General features: G+C 38.8%; 1 protein-coding gene across 4 annotated transcripts in view; it reads right to left on the bottom strand.

Moving 5' to 3' along the window:
* Pde4d (phosphodiesterase 4D) overlaps positions 1–14442 on the bottom strand; it is a 1511604-nt gene that overhangs the window by 1172727 nt on the left and 324435 nt on the right. Inside the window, exon 1 of one of the 4 annotated variants that reach the window (XM_087616187.1) lies at positions 8740–8841. The exons of the other annotated variants lie outside the window; for them this stretch is intronic. The gene's annotated coding sequence lies outside the window, so the exon portion shown is untranslated. Of the gene's footprint in view, positions 1–8739; positions 8842–14442 lie in introns of those variants that run through there. 4 annotated transcript variants of the gene reach the window in all.

Raw genomic sequence — 14442 nt, 5'->3', positions numbered from 1 at the left:
AGGGAAAGGATTCACTTTGACAAAAAGTGTACATTGAACAAACACTCAACACCTAATAGTAACTGTTAAAGAATTATAGAGTTGGAATATGGTCAGAAGCCATTTTGCTGACAATACACGTGGAGGGCCAATTACCACATGACATTTTGCTTTGCTTTTTTTTTTTTCCTATGCTAGCTCCTCACTTTTTTATTCCCCAGGATGGGTAAACTTGTTGCAGCACCTGGCGAAGGAAAATTAAGACTGCAGATGCATGAAGGGAGGTCAGTTTTTTGGTTTTGTAGTGGTGCAATCAGATAGCGTGGTTGCCAACATCTGTGATCTTAGCACTTAGGATGGTGAGGCAGTAGAAGCACTGAGACGTAGAGGTTAGGTGACAAGAACCAAGCTTAGGTGACATATGGAGTTTTCATGAAACATAAAAGGAGACCCTATTTCCCAAAACAAAGAAAAAAACCCAAAATGCAAAGGTGTCATTATTTGTATAATTATTTTGCATAATTATATAAAACATATATAAATAAATGCTTGTATATTGTATAATAAGCCTGATTTATACAGAGGTGCCAAGCTGACTTCCAAACAAATAGGTCAGGATAATGTGGTCCAGGAGAGAATTCAACCCAGAATTATTTAATGTGAAGATAAAGAAAGGGGAGCTGAGAGTTAATGGATGTGAACAGTCTCTAGTAGCTGGAAGGAGGAAGGACATTGACTCTTCCACCAGTCTACAGAAGGGACATGCTGTGCTAACAGTGGTTTCAACCCAGAGCGACCAATGTTCGAACTCTCACCTGTAAACTATGAGATAATAAAGCTGTTGCTTTAAGTCACTCAGTTTACATACAGGCATTTATTGCACCAGTAGAAATCTAGTGAGATATCCATGCGATCTATGAGGCTTGTGATGATAATACTTCATCACCATGCCAACAGAACAGCGGAAATACCAAACATTTGCCAAGATGCGGAGAAACCAGACCTCTCATGCATGACCAAGGTAACAAAACTCTGAAAAACCAGCATAAAGAACCATAGGTAAGCACAAGGCTCGGCAGTAGATCCACTAGTCTTGACCATACAATATCCAGGGTCTGATCCCAGCACAGAAAAATGAAAGAAAAGGAAAAGAAAAGGACTTGTAGCAAATCCAAAACACTGTTTACCACTCTACCCGGGAATTTATTCTAGAGCATTCATTCCAGAGAATAAGTCTACCCCCAAAAAACGCTCTGCACAGTTGTTCATAGAAACCTGTGTACAATTGTCAAAACACAGAAAATATCAAGATGCCCTTCGACAGGTGAATGATTACAAAGCCATTACATCTGGACTCAACAACAGCAACAGTAATAAAAAGCAACTGCAGGTGCACTCATAAGATGGCTTGAAAAACTGAGCAAAAAGTCAAAGGAAGAAATCTAGGTAGTGTTGGCTCTGACTCTTGATTGACAGAGTGATCACCCAAATCTGCACATGTGACAGAGGTAACAAAGAGCTAATGCACACACGACCAATGTCCAGCTTCTGACTTGGTACTGCACTACAGTCACGCGAGCTATAATCCTCAGGGGAAGCTGGGGAAGGTCGTCAGGGCATCCCTGTACAACCTTTGCCTGTGATGAGCATCTTAAGTCATTATCCAACATAATGTTGGGGACAGACAAACCACAAGGACCGATTGAAGCCTCAGTTAGTGTATTCCTGTACCCTTCATCCCATTTCTCACCGTCTTCACCTCCACTCACAGAATGATCCTAAATGTTGGGGTTTAGGATTTCCACTTTTAAAATTATTTTACTCACTAGGACTATGATGTTTGAAAATACAGAATGCTGTATGTGTGGCCTAAAACTTTAAGTGGCACTCCTATGTGCACCCTTCCACACATTTTCTGTGTTCAATTTCTTTTTGCCTACCTTTATGTTGTGCGCTACTCATGGGAATATATCTCATGCAGTTTAGTGTTGGATCTGCTATGCTATACTCCACTGTTTGAATACATAATTTTGTTTTTTAATTAATTAGTTAATTCACATCCCAAATGCTGCTCCCCCTTCCTGTCCCTCCAACCCCCTACCTTTCTCTCTGAAAGAGTTTTCTCCTATTGATGGAAATATATAAATTTTCCCAGGATCATTCTCTTATGAAACAGTGTGAAATACTTCTTCTGTACATGTGTCTCAGAAAATAGATAGAATGTCTCCAGCATATATGCCTAGAATCAGAATTCTCTTTTCAGGTTGTGTATGCTTCACTATATTAAATAATTTCAAACCATCTTGCTTTTTAAACATTTGGTCAAGTGTTCCTATTTATGCTCTTACGTTATCACTGACATTTAGCATTTTCAGATTTTTCATTTTCCCAAAATGATGGGTTTGGAATGGAAATTTCAGCTTTAATTTTTATTGACCCAGTTATTATTGTGATAAACCAGGTGTTTATGCAGTTATGAGTTCTATTTATTTTCTCTTCCATGAGTGTCTTGTTCAGAAGTTAGACCGCAGGGAGACAAATAACCCTATTAAAAAATGGGGTTCAGAGCTAAACAAAGAATTCACAGATGAGGAATGCCGAATGGCTGAGAAACACCTAAAGAAATGTTCAACATCTTTAGTCATAAGGGAAATGCAAATCAAAACAACCCTGAGATTTCACCTCACACCAGTGAGAATGGCTAAGATCAAAAACTCAGGTGACAGCAGATGCTGGCGAGGATGCGGAGAAAGAGGAACACTCCTCCATTGTTGGTGGGATTGCAGACTGGTAAAACCATTCTGGAAATCAGTCTGGAGGTTCCTCAGAAAATTGGACATTGAACTGCCTGAGGATCCAGCTATACCTCTCTTGGGCATATACCCAAAAGATGCCCCAACATATAAAAGAGACACGTGCTCCACTATGTTCATCGCAGCCTTATTTATAATAGCCAGAAGCTGGAAAGAACCCAGATGCCCTTCAACAGAGGAATGGATACAGAAAATGTGGTACATCTACACAATGGAATATTACTCAGCTATCAAAAACAATGACTTTATGAAATTCGTAGGCAAATGGTTGGAACTGGAAAATATCATCCTGAGTGAGCTAACCCAATCACAGAAAGACATACATGGTATGCACTCATTGATAAGTGGCTATTAGCCCAAATGCTTGAATTACCCTAGATGCCTAGAACAAATGAAACTCAAGATGGATAATCAAAATGTGAATGCTTCACTCCTTCTTTAAAAGGGGAACAAGAATACCCTTGGCAGGGAATAGAGAGGCAAAGATTAAAACAGACACAGAAGGAACACCCATTCAGAGCCTGACCCACATGTGGCCCACACATATACAGCCATCCAATTAGACAAGATGGATAAAGCAAAGAAGTGCAGGCCGACAGGAGCCAGATGTAGATCTCTCCTGAGAGACACAGCCAGAATACAGCAAATACAGAGGCGAATGCCAGCAGCAAACCACTGAACTGAGAATAGGACCCCCATTGAAGGAATCAGAGAAAGAACTGGAAGAGCTTGAAGGGACTCGAGACACCATATGTACAACAACGCCAAGCAACCAGAGCTTCCAGGGACTAAACCACTACCTAAAGACTATACATTGACTGACCCTGGACTCTGACCCCATAGGTAGCAATGAATATCCTAGTAAGAGCACCAGTGGAAGGGGAAGCCCTGGGTCCTGCTAAGACTGAACCCCCAGTGAACTAGATTGTTGGGGGGAGGGCGGCAATGGGGGGAGGATGGGGAGGGGAACACCAATAAAGAAGGGGAGGGGGAGGGATTAGGGGGATGTTTGCCCGGAAACCGGGAAAGGGAATAACACTCGAAATGTATATAAGAAATACTCAAGTTAATAAAAAAAAATAAAATAAAATAACTCAGTTGAATTTTTAAATATTCAGATATAAGTATAAACTCATTTTATTGGTTGTATGCATTGCCAGCTATCTGAAGCTTATAATATTTTAATGTTGCTGGTCTATTTAGCTATACATAGATTTCCTTTCAATACATTAAGACAGTATTTTATGTTTCCTTATGGCTTATGCTTCAAACTCTGAAAAAAATTCTTCCCTACTCAGTAACCCTAGATAAGAAAAAAATGTGAACTCTTAATTTTTACCTTTCTCTTTACATTGTGCCCGGGATTGTTTAAAGTTTATTTTCTACTATCTTTTAAAAAGCATGTGTCTTTGTGTGGATGTGTGCACATGAACGTACGTATCCAAGGGGCTACAGGTGTCGGATTCCCCAGGGTCTGGAGTTACAGGCATCTGTGAGATGTCCCACATGGGTCCTGGAAACGAAATCCAGTCATCTGGGAAAGCAATGTGCTCTCTCAACTGCTCATGTGTTTCTCTGAACCTCTCACAGACCCTGGTATGTATGTATATATATATATATATATATATATATATATATATATATATATATATATATATCCTCTGTTATTTTTATTTGCCCAATGTGAATAGTTACATATTTTTGCAGCCTTCTGCATGACCTGGATTTGTCACATGTCCTTAGACATGCATGGATTTACACTTGTGATATACCATGATACTACTGCTGCTCCGATATATAAACATCTTAATTTCTAAACTTTTAACATAACTTTTGTTATGTGGTCATCTTCCAAATTGAACTGACTATGACTGGTCCTTAGATATCTGTATAGTCTTCAGGAATAGTTTGCCATATTTCTCAAAATAATTCTATAGTCTTATGTGTTAGAAACAAACTTAAACGTTAACAGTGAAAATGTTTAGGGCAGCCAACATTGAGTAGCCTAAGCTCATTTCTTCAACATATGTAAATACCGGAAGGCCTGAAATATGTCTGCTATTACTGTACATATGATAAACATTTCCATTTACTGAAGTTTCTATGAGTCTTGCCTAAAACTTTTGAAATTTCATTTAAAAGGAATGTCCATACTTAGATTGGTTAATTTATTACTATATTTCTGTAATTTTTGTTGATTTTTTTTATAGTTTTAGCTTGTATGTATCTATATACATTGAGGGCAGGGCTTGGGCATGTGCATATGTACATGTGCATGAAGATGCCAGAGATCGGTGCTGAATCCCTTCTTGTATTGCTTTCTGATTTACTGGGAGAGGGGGACTGGGCAGAGTCTCTTTCTGAACCTAGAATTCACTGAGCAGGCTGGCTGGTCAAAATGCCCTAGAGTTCCTCTTTTTCCTCCACCTGTCTAGCTGTGAAATTATAGGTACGCAGCACTGTGCCCAACCTAACAGATTCTAGGAGACGAAACTCAGGTCCCCATGCCTGTATGGCTAACACTTTACCAGATGAACCATCTCACCAGCCCCCATATTATTTCCTTTTAAACTTACTTATCTAATCGCTTGCTGAAATATACAAATATAACAATATACGGTCTATCAGTTTCCTTAGTCTCTTGTTCTTAATCGATGATAACCTAGTGTCTCCTTTCCCCTCTGACCGCCATCAGTAGTACACATAGCACCCAGCACCATCGCTCTCTTGCTCCAGATTTAGACATCATTTCTGACACATTATTACTGACTTTTTTTCTTCCTCAAATTTAAAAAGTCACCCTACTTTTTAGTCTTTCCAGAAACTGGATTGGATTTGGGGCTTTTATTTTATTAAAACATACATTCTGCCTTGAATATATTTTCTGTGTTTTGTTTTGTTTTCCTTGTGTGCTTTCTAAATCCCTTAGTGTATGCCGAGCCTCCTAATCTTCTCCCTTTATCTTTTTTCACTACAAATACATAAATGTGAGGCTGTTGATTCCTAACCATCACTTTTGTTGCCTCCCATAAACTTGTCATTAATGTTAGTGTCCGTTTTATGTATTTTCTAATTTTTACTCATTCTTGTTTTGACTTATGAATTGTTTATATCTGTGTTGATCAATGATGATATCTGTGGCCTTTTTGAAAATTGTTTATCACGTGTATTATGATCAGATATTGCCTTCCAGAATGCTTATGAAAGACTTGAGTGGTCTTACTCCCTATCACATGTTTCTTCCTCTGTGATATTTCTCAGCTCCGTTCTTCTGGGCCGCCTTCTTTGTTTCTTTAAATACTCTACATTGAATATTGACTCTTGCCTTGCCTTTGAAGACTATTTAACTTTGACTGTTGCATTTTCCACTTTGAAGAGTCTAGCTCATGTATAGCATACTTTATTTTCCTATATTTATACATTATTAACATTTATACATTATTACATTTATACATTGTTACATTTCATTTTCAGGGTCATCTTATATGATCTCTGTAACGCTGGAAGATGTTAGATTTGGACTCCACTCTGCTATGCTAGCTTTTATGGGAGAATTTTTTAAAGAATTTTATAATTCGAGGTTGGGAGTTAATCTTTCAAAGGTATTTTACCTGTGGAAATCTTGTAAACTTGGTTTAATGGCACCTATCTCTCATGATGATTGTAAGTAATTTCTCTAACTACTTTAGGAGTATAAAGACCTGAGCCTCCGGGGGTTAGTTTTTCAAATTGTGATTTTTTTTCTATATATGAGGCATGAGTTAGAATCCCAAGTCCACAGGAAGTGCAAATCTACATCAATATACTTTGTGAAATATGACTTTCTATATAAGGCATGACTTCCTTACCTCCACCATACAGAAAGATACATACATGCCTAGTCTCTTTCACTCAAGTGCCACAACTGTATGCTAAATGTCTATGTTCTAATCCACAGTCTCTTTTACATTTCTTTTTATCATCATTTTTAAATTAATTATTTTATTTACATCCCAAATGTTGTCTCTTCTCCCAGTCCCCTGTCCCAGAGTTCTTCACCTCAAAACCCTCCCCTTCTCCTCTGAGAGGGTGCTCCCTACCCTAGGCATCCCCTTTCCCTGGGGAAGTTTTACATTTCTTATCTATACTTTGTTGCTGAAACCAAGTCCTTAGCGTGTGGGACATTTCAGAGAGCATCCACAGCATTGGCCCCAATGCCTTAGGTTTCAACTCCATCATTATTTCTGACTCATGGCGATGTCTTTATTTCCTTTTACAATCATATGTGCATAGAGCAGACTGTCTGTCCTGTCTAATACCTCGAAACACAGTGTGGATGGTTTTTAGATCATTAATCACATTTGTAGGACCAGACTAAAACTGTTTTCCATAATAAAAGTCAACTGGCAAGTGTAATCCTTATAATTTACCAATTGCTAACTTTCTCCATTTGGAGTTATATTATCATAGTGTTATGCTGGCACTGAGAGGTGGCTCAGTGACTAAGAGCATGTGTGCTACTGTCCCCGAAGACCAGAGTTCATTCCCCAAGCCCACACCCAGTGGCTCACAAGACATGTAACTCCAGCTTCAGGAACTCAATGTCCTCTCTGCCCTCTGTGTTCACCCATACAAATATGGCATATACTCACATAGACAAATACATAAACACACAAATGAAAATAAAAAAACCATATTATTTATCTTAATCTCAATTTCAGAAAGGCACATGGGGGAAAAAACCCAAAACTGTAATTTAAGCCCATAGGTAGCTCAGACCTCAAATTAGAAACTGCATTTCACTTGGCCTCAAAGAAAACCTTCTGAATTTTCTAGATTCTCTCAGAAATACTTTTATTCTGGAACCTTCTCTAGATCACACATACAAAGATGGCTTCCTATTTAAGTGTCCTCTGTTTACTCTCAACAAATCCCACTAGCTTACATCTTCATTTACATTCATTTGATGCAACTTTTCTAAATGCTTGCTATGGTTTAAATACTAGAGCTGTGACCAAAATCCAAACAAATGTCTGGACTCGTGTTTTAAAAAGCTATAAAAGTAATAAGCAAACCAATAAATTTATTTTGAATTCAACTGTACAAAATGGTCTATATCCAGCTCTTCCTGTCCCACCAAGAGACAATGTCCTATGATTCAACTTAATAGAATGTGGCAAGCTATAGTCCTAAGAGCTGGGGGTGGGGAGATGGCAGGGTATGTTGAAGGAAAGCGATGGGGAATGTGTGAATGTTCTATTTTAGACAGTACAGCCTTAAAAGCATCTCTTCTAAAGTGCCAGTTGGACAGAGACAGGGACATGAGGAAATGAGTCATGTGGACCTCTGGAGGAAGAACATTCTAATTGAAGGAAATGTAGGTGGAAAGGCTCTGAGGAGGAGTGTAAGTACACAACATATTTCAAGGAACTGCAGGAAAAACAGGGGTACCTGAATGAAGCCACAAAGAGTAAGAGTGGAACAAGATAAGAAGCAGTCCAGGAATACCGGTGTCAGTCACAGTAAGAGTGTCTGACTTGTTCCTAAGGAGATTCCTAGGAAGTCCTTGAGTGACCATGTAACTTGCATATGTAGTAATGAGAGACTTGAAACACCCATGGGACAAGACAGATGCAGAATGTTAGGAGACTGCTACATCTGTCTGGAGGAGGCTTTAGGAACTTTACCTCCAGAGTAGAGCAAATGAAACAGGATAGATCTTGGACCGTCACAACTCACCCACCACCATTCTAATCTTTCTTTCAAAAACATCTTTCTCATCAACTCCTTTTTATCCAAGTACATTCCCAAACTTCAATGTATTGACCATTCATTGATACAGTTATCAAAACCATCTGTCTGCTTCTGATTCCAAAATGAAATGTCTACGTCTTCCTAAATTCAGACCCCCAAACTCCACAGCCTTACATCTTTGTTCTAAATTGCCCTCAGAAAGGGGGCAACATACCTGATCCACTTACAGCTGGCAGTCAGCATGCAAGAAGCAGCACCAGAGAGGGAACGTGTGGCTCCAACAGCCGCAACTGTGCTTTCAGTCTCTTCCCAGACTGTTAACTGACAGTAGGCGTGGCCTGTGTCATGGCAGGAAAGGGCCATCCTTGGCCCACTGCCAGGCAAGGTGGCTCTTCTGAGGCTCTCCTAGCCCTATTCCTGCAGCTAGGCCACTCCTGCAGATGTTTCCACATTCTGCAACTCTCCCCAGAAGGAAGTTGCTCAGATTACAACCCTTGGGGAGAAGCTGACCACAACTCCATAAAATATGACTACAGCTTCTGCAACTTTTGGCCCTGTTTGCTTTATATCTTCATACAGGAAGAGGTGTCTTCTATTAAGCATTTAGGTCAAAATAATAGGGAATCAACCTTGTCACAAAAGGGTAATTGTCAGGACAGAAACTCATGCCTGCTTCTCAGTATAATGGGCCATTCAAGAACAAATTAGGAATGCTTATAAAATGCAATTGGTTCAAATGATATGTCACAATCGCCAACATGTCTTGTGTGTGTGGTTAGTTTTTATAAAAAAAAAAAAAACCTAAAGTTTAGTCTGCTTGCAATATGCAAACTAGCTGAGGAGAAGGCATGACATTCAAATGTCACTAAATTACTGTTCAGCTCCAAGAACTCACATACTTTAGATCTAACAGTTTGGAGCCTGCATAAGGTCACAAGAAAGAGAATTGAAATGAGTATTCAAAACCTATTCTCTGCAAAGGTACTTTGTAGAAGCATAAGTAGACGTACCTTTTAATGAAAATGAAACAATTCATTTGTACTAGAAAATGGAGTGCGAAAACAGAAATCCAAATAGTTCTCCTCTATTCATAAACTCAGCAGAACCACACATCTTAAATATTCTAGGTTAAGCTAGATCTGAAGTAATATTAGAAATTAAAGGGATAGAAATACAGTCCTAATTCACTATACTCCTCAAAGCATGAATAAGATCAATAATGAAAAGGAAATTTAAAGTAAATGCCCGAAAATCCCTTTATATGACCATATTTCTCCTGTTACAACATGAAGATCTCTCCATGCTCTGTTTTGAACTCTGACCCAGATGACTGTAAGTTTTTTTTTTCTGTGAACATAAATACTACCATCAAACACACATGTTATGCTGAAAACCAGTCTGTGTTAAGAAAAAGTTCTTTGCAGCAAGAACAATCATTTTGACAGAGTTTCATTTGAATACTCATTGCACACGAAGGCATGCTCTTATGAGCTTCAGTACTAATCTCATGATGATATGAATCTTTAGAGACATCACCAAGATTTAAGGGGTATCACCAAGAAGGCAACTGCATGGATCTGGACTCAAAAAGCTCTGACACTTGTGTACAAGGAATGTTCTACGCCTAGACCTTTGTACTCCTAAGGTTGAATATCACCTTCAGGTGTTTAATAGGGTAGTATATTAGTCAGCCAACAAGGGCTGTATATGAAGAAGGAGTTTACTTAGATCATTATTTTAGAGATTTGGAGTCAAAGATGAGGCCAACCTACTCTTTTAGCCTCTAGTGAGGGCAGGATATTTTGACATATTCTACTTGAAACCTATGGAGAACCAATAGTCACATCCCCCAGAAAAAGTCAGAGAGAAAGAGTTCAGGAGGGGCCAGGCTTGTTCCTTTTGTAATAAGCCTCTCACAAAAATTCAAGTCGCTAGACTCGATTTCACACAAGATGTGCCCTAACTACTCCAACTACTTTAAATCTCTCCAGCGAGCTGACAACTTTCTGTCAGATCCTACCCCTGAAGGTTCCACCACCTTCCAACAGCACACTGAAGACTTTACACCAGGCCCTTGGAGTCCTAACTGGATTCAAACCGTAGCAGATACTTATCTAAACTAAAATGGAAGGACCGGTGTGGAGAATGCAACCGCACTTTTAAGCAAAGAAATACCCAGGTGTGGTGGCACATTCCTTTAATGCCTGCCCTGAGGAGGCAGAAGCAGGCTGATCTCTACCAGGCTGTCTATGTGGAAATAGATGTTTCTCATCTACAAATAATTTCTTTTATTTATGTATTTATTATTATGTGCTTTTAATTTTAAATACAAATTATATTACTTTCTCTGTTCATTTCCTTCCCCCAGCTCCTCCCAGCTACTCTCTCTGAAACTCTTCCCATGTCTAACCCCAACCCTCAAGCTGATCTCATCCTTTTCTTTGACTATTTTTTGTCACACTGTGTGTGTGTGTGTGTGTGTGTGTGTGTGCGCGCGCGCGCGCGCGCGCGCGTGTAGTTTCAGAGGTGATCATTCTTCATTGATCTGTATAAGTAGATAATTTGAAATATTTCTTATATCATACTTAAACCTTCTTTTCTGTTTTATATTATCATTCGTGAGATTATCAATAAATAGTTTATACAGACTGCAGATATATTTGACTTCTACTACTTGGGGCTTGCCTAGCACTTTAAAAAGATACAATCCTATTTTTGGTTACTGTATGTTATTTGTTGGATTAAGTCAAAGCAAAAATCCCTTGGCCACAAAAAAACAAAGCCAATGGGTCACAGCAAAAACACAAAAGACCAAAGGACATCAGTATGTAAAGCCAGTTTGTCAGAACTAACCAGGGGCCAGAAAGCTACCCAGAAAGAGTCTATGGCTCTGCTGATGGCAGTTGTTCTACAGATCTCGAGCATTTGAATTTTTAATCTTGGCTACCAACACAGGCTCTTTGCACCTTGCCCCAGAGGTTCTGAGTAAATGCATTTTATTTATTTTTAGTTATTTTTCTCCTCAGCACAGAATTACACACACACACACACACACACACACACACACACACACACACACACACACACACACGTCATCCCCCCCGGACAGGCTAAGGGTCACTGCTACCTCATCCCATCCTCTGTAGTCTCCTGTATGCAATTAAAATAACAATAAGCCCAGAAATGTGTTTTTTCCCCAGCAGAACAAGTCACTTCCCTTGGCTTAAAGGGTGTGCCTTCAGACTGAGCTTGCTTGGGAACATTAGGTTGTCCCTTTTGATAGATTGGAAGGCGCTCCAGGCTTGAGAGGCTATCTCAATTTTACGATGAAAAGAAAACAATCCCAGGCAGTGAATTAATTGAAAAAAAAGCTATTGGAGCCAGAGACTAAACTGTGTGGGTAAAAGCACAGCCACATGAATTACTATTATTCATTCCCATTATAGAAGCACAGACAATACCCAATAACCGGAATGCTTTGAACTAGTGCTGAAGTCAAGGACATTAAACCAAAGGGAGAAAAATGTCTTGATGGCTTCCAATATAGTAATTCAAGGGTATCTGTCAATATTTGAGAAAGTATCTCTCCCAGATAGCATGTAATAATGAGAAGCTGATACAGTGATAACTAACCTACGGACATCCATGGATGGCATTATATGCTGCCAATGCACAGGGCCGTATCTTAAGAATGTTTTCTGTTTCTGAACAGATCATCAATCACCTTGCCTCTCTGAAGACTGTATCATATATATCTCTTCTCTCTGTATCCCTCTGTGCTTATTTTTACTTAGCGATGATAAACAAAAACAGTCTACAATTTTCTTTTTTTAATTGAAAATAGATTTTTCTCTCATACAATACACCCTGACTACACCTTCACCTCCCTCCATTCATCCAAGCTCCCCTCCACAAGTTCCACTCTTCTCTGGCTCTGTTACTCCTCAGTTTCCTATTCAGAAAAGGGCAAGCCTCCAAGAGACAACAAGATACAACAGACATGGCAAAAAGCTGGACAAGACCACCCAACAGGAGGAAAAGAATCCCAAGAATGGGAAAGCGAGTCAGAGGTACACCACCATTTCCAAAGTGAGAATACCAATGTTTCTCATAGGAGAGTTATTTCTACATAGGATGACAGTGGCCACCCTTTTCTTATGATCCATCGATTACAGCAGGTCCAAGGTTCAACAGAAATATCAGGGTTATACTACGAGGCTATATTGTTTCCCTTCATGCCTGTATATCATGTAAGGAGTATTAGTCATTATCCACTCCTACATGTGACAGCATTCCTGCCTTTAAAAGCACACTTTAGAAATGATACCATTCAATGGGTATTCTGTCAAAGGTGTCAGCTGATCCAGTCCTGCTTTCAGGAGAGTGAATCACCTTACAAATTTAGAAACTACAGATCTTCTATGAGAATTCATTTGTCCTTTCACTAAAGCAAAAGTCAAACTAGCAAAGAAGATCACAGAATGGTGTCTCTTGATGTAATCCTGTAGCCATGGTTTAATTGGGTTTCAGAATCATCTAGATAAACCATATGTAAAACCATATGGCAGGATTAAAAGATGAGAAAAGTAGTTTTTAACAGCATAGACTATGATACATATATTGTGATACTTGGACATTCAGCTGACTCTATGGCTCTATAAGAACTAAGGAGTTCTATGAATTTTAAAACACTTCATTTGCACTGGACATTTATAAATATTTTACCATTACTATGCCCTAAAGACTACAGTATGACAGCTATTTACATACTGTTGGCATTATAGGAGGTATTATAAAAATCTACAGATGATTTGCATCATACAAGAGATGGTCTGTAAGTTATATGTAAATACAATGTCACTTTATATAAAGATCTTGAGCACTGCAGATTTTTGTGTCCACAGAGGTTGTCAAACCAATGTCTCATGGGTACCAAAGGAAAACTGCAATCTATTAGCCAATCATTGAATGTGTGACCTTGAATTTTTATTTAAATTTAAAAACAATATTTAAATTTTAAGAGCATATGCCTCAGGTTCTTAATCTGTGAAGTGAGAATATTATGGTGTCTATATAATTAGACTGCTGGAAAAATTACATGAAAGGCCCTTCATTAAGCATTTAATTCAGTTTCTGGCTTGTGGCAATTGCAGTTAGTGTAACTGTCAGTGCTTTTATTGGAGCTGCACTGGAGCTTTTATTGATATATAGAGTGTTTTTTCTCACAGAATAGTAGTCAAGTTTCAACAGTCTCTGAAGACAGGGTGCCGCCGTCTTGGATGCTTTGCTTCCCATCTCAGGAGCTTCAGCTTTGCCCTTTCCCTTCCTGTGAGCATTGCAACCATCTCTTCAGACCAAGGGACCGAGATGAGTGGCATCCTCCCATTCTCAAGGCTGAGGTCAGAAAGAGTGTAAATATTCTCCCAGCCCTAACTCATTTTACTCCAACACTAACTCGCAGTTTACACGGCATCCCCTGTTTATATCACACACATGTATTTCTGCGTGCAATTATTCATGACTCATTTTTTTCAATATTTTGGATTTCTTCCCATGATCTCAATTCAGCCTCTTCCAAGTTGTTCTCCTTCTAAACTGCCAGAGTTCAACCCACATGCAGCTTTCTCTTATCATCATTTTATTTTATTTCATCTTATTTTATTTTATCTTATTTTATTTTACCTAAAATGCTGGAGATCAAATCCAGAGCTTTACACATATTCAGAACAAAAACATCTAATGACTACATTCCAAACTACATATAACCTTCTTCCGCCACAAAGTCACCAGACCGTAAACATGTCACTTCAAACATTATCACTGCAATTATCTATATAGTTAATTGCCAAGAATGACCTCTTTGAAGATTTGAAAATATCTTCTTGAATGTTTTTAATCACTTACTTAAAGGTTAGGA

The sequence above is a fragment of the Rattus norvegicus genome, chromosome 2 (assembly GCF_021556685.1).
Source record: "Rattus norvegicus strain SHRSP/BbbUtx chromosome 2, alternate assembly SHRSP_T2T, whole genome shotgun sequence".
Lineage (NCBI taxonomy): Eukaryota > Metazoa > Chordata > Mammalia > Rodentia > Muridae > Rattus > Rattus norvegicus.
This window is presented reverse-complemented; position numbering and strand designations above follow the sequence as displayed.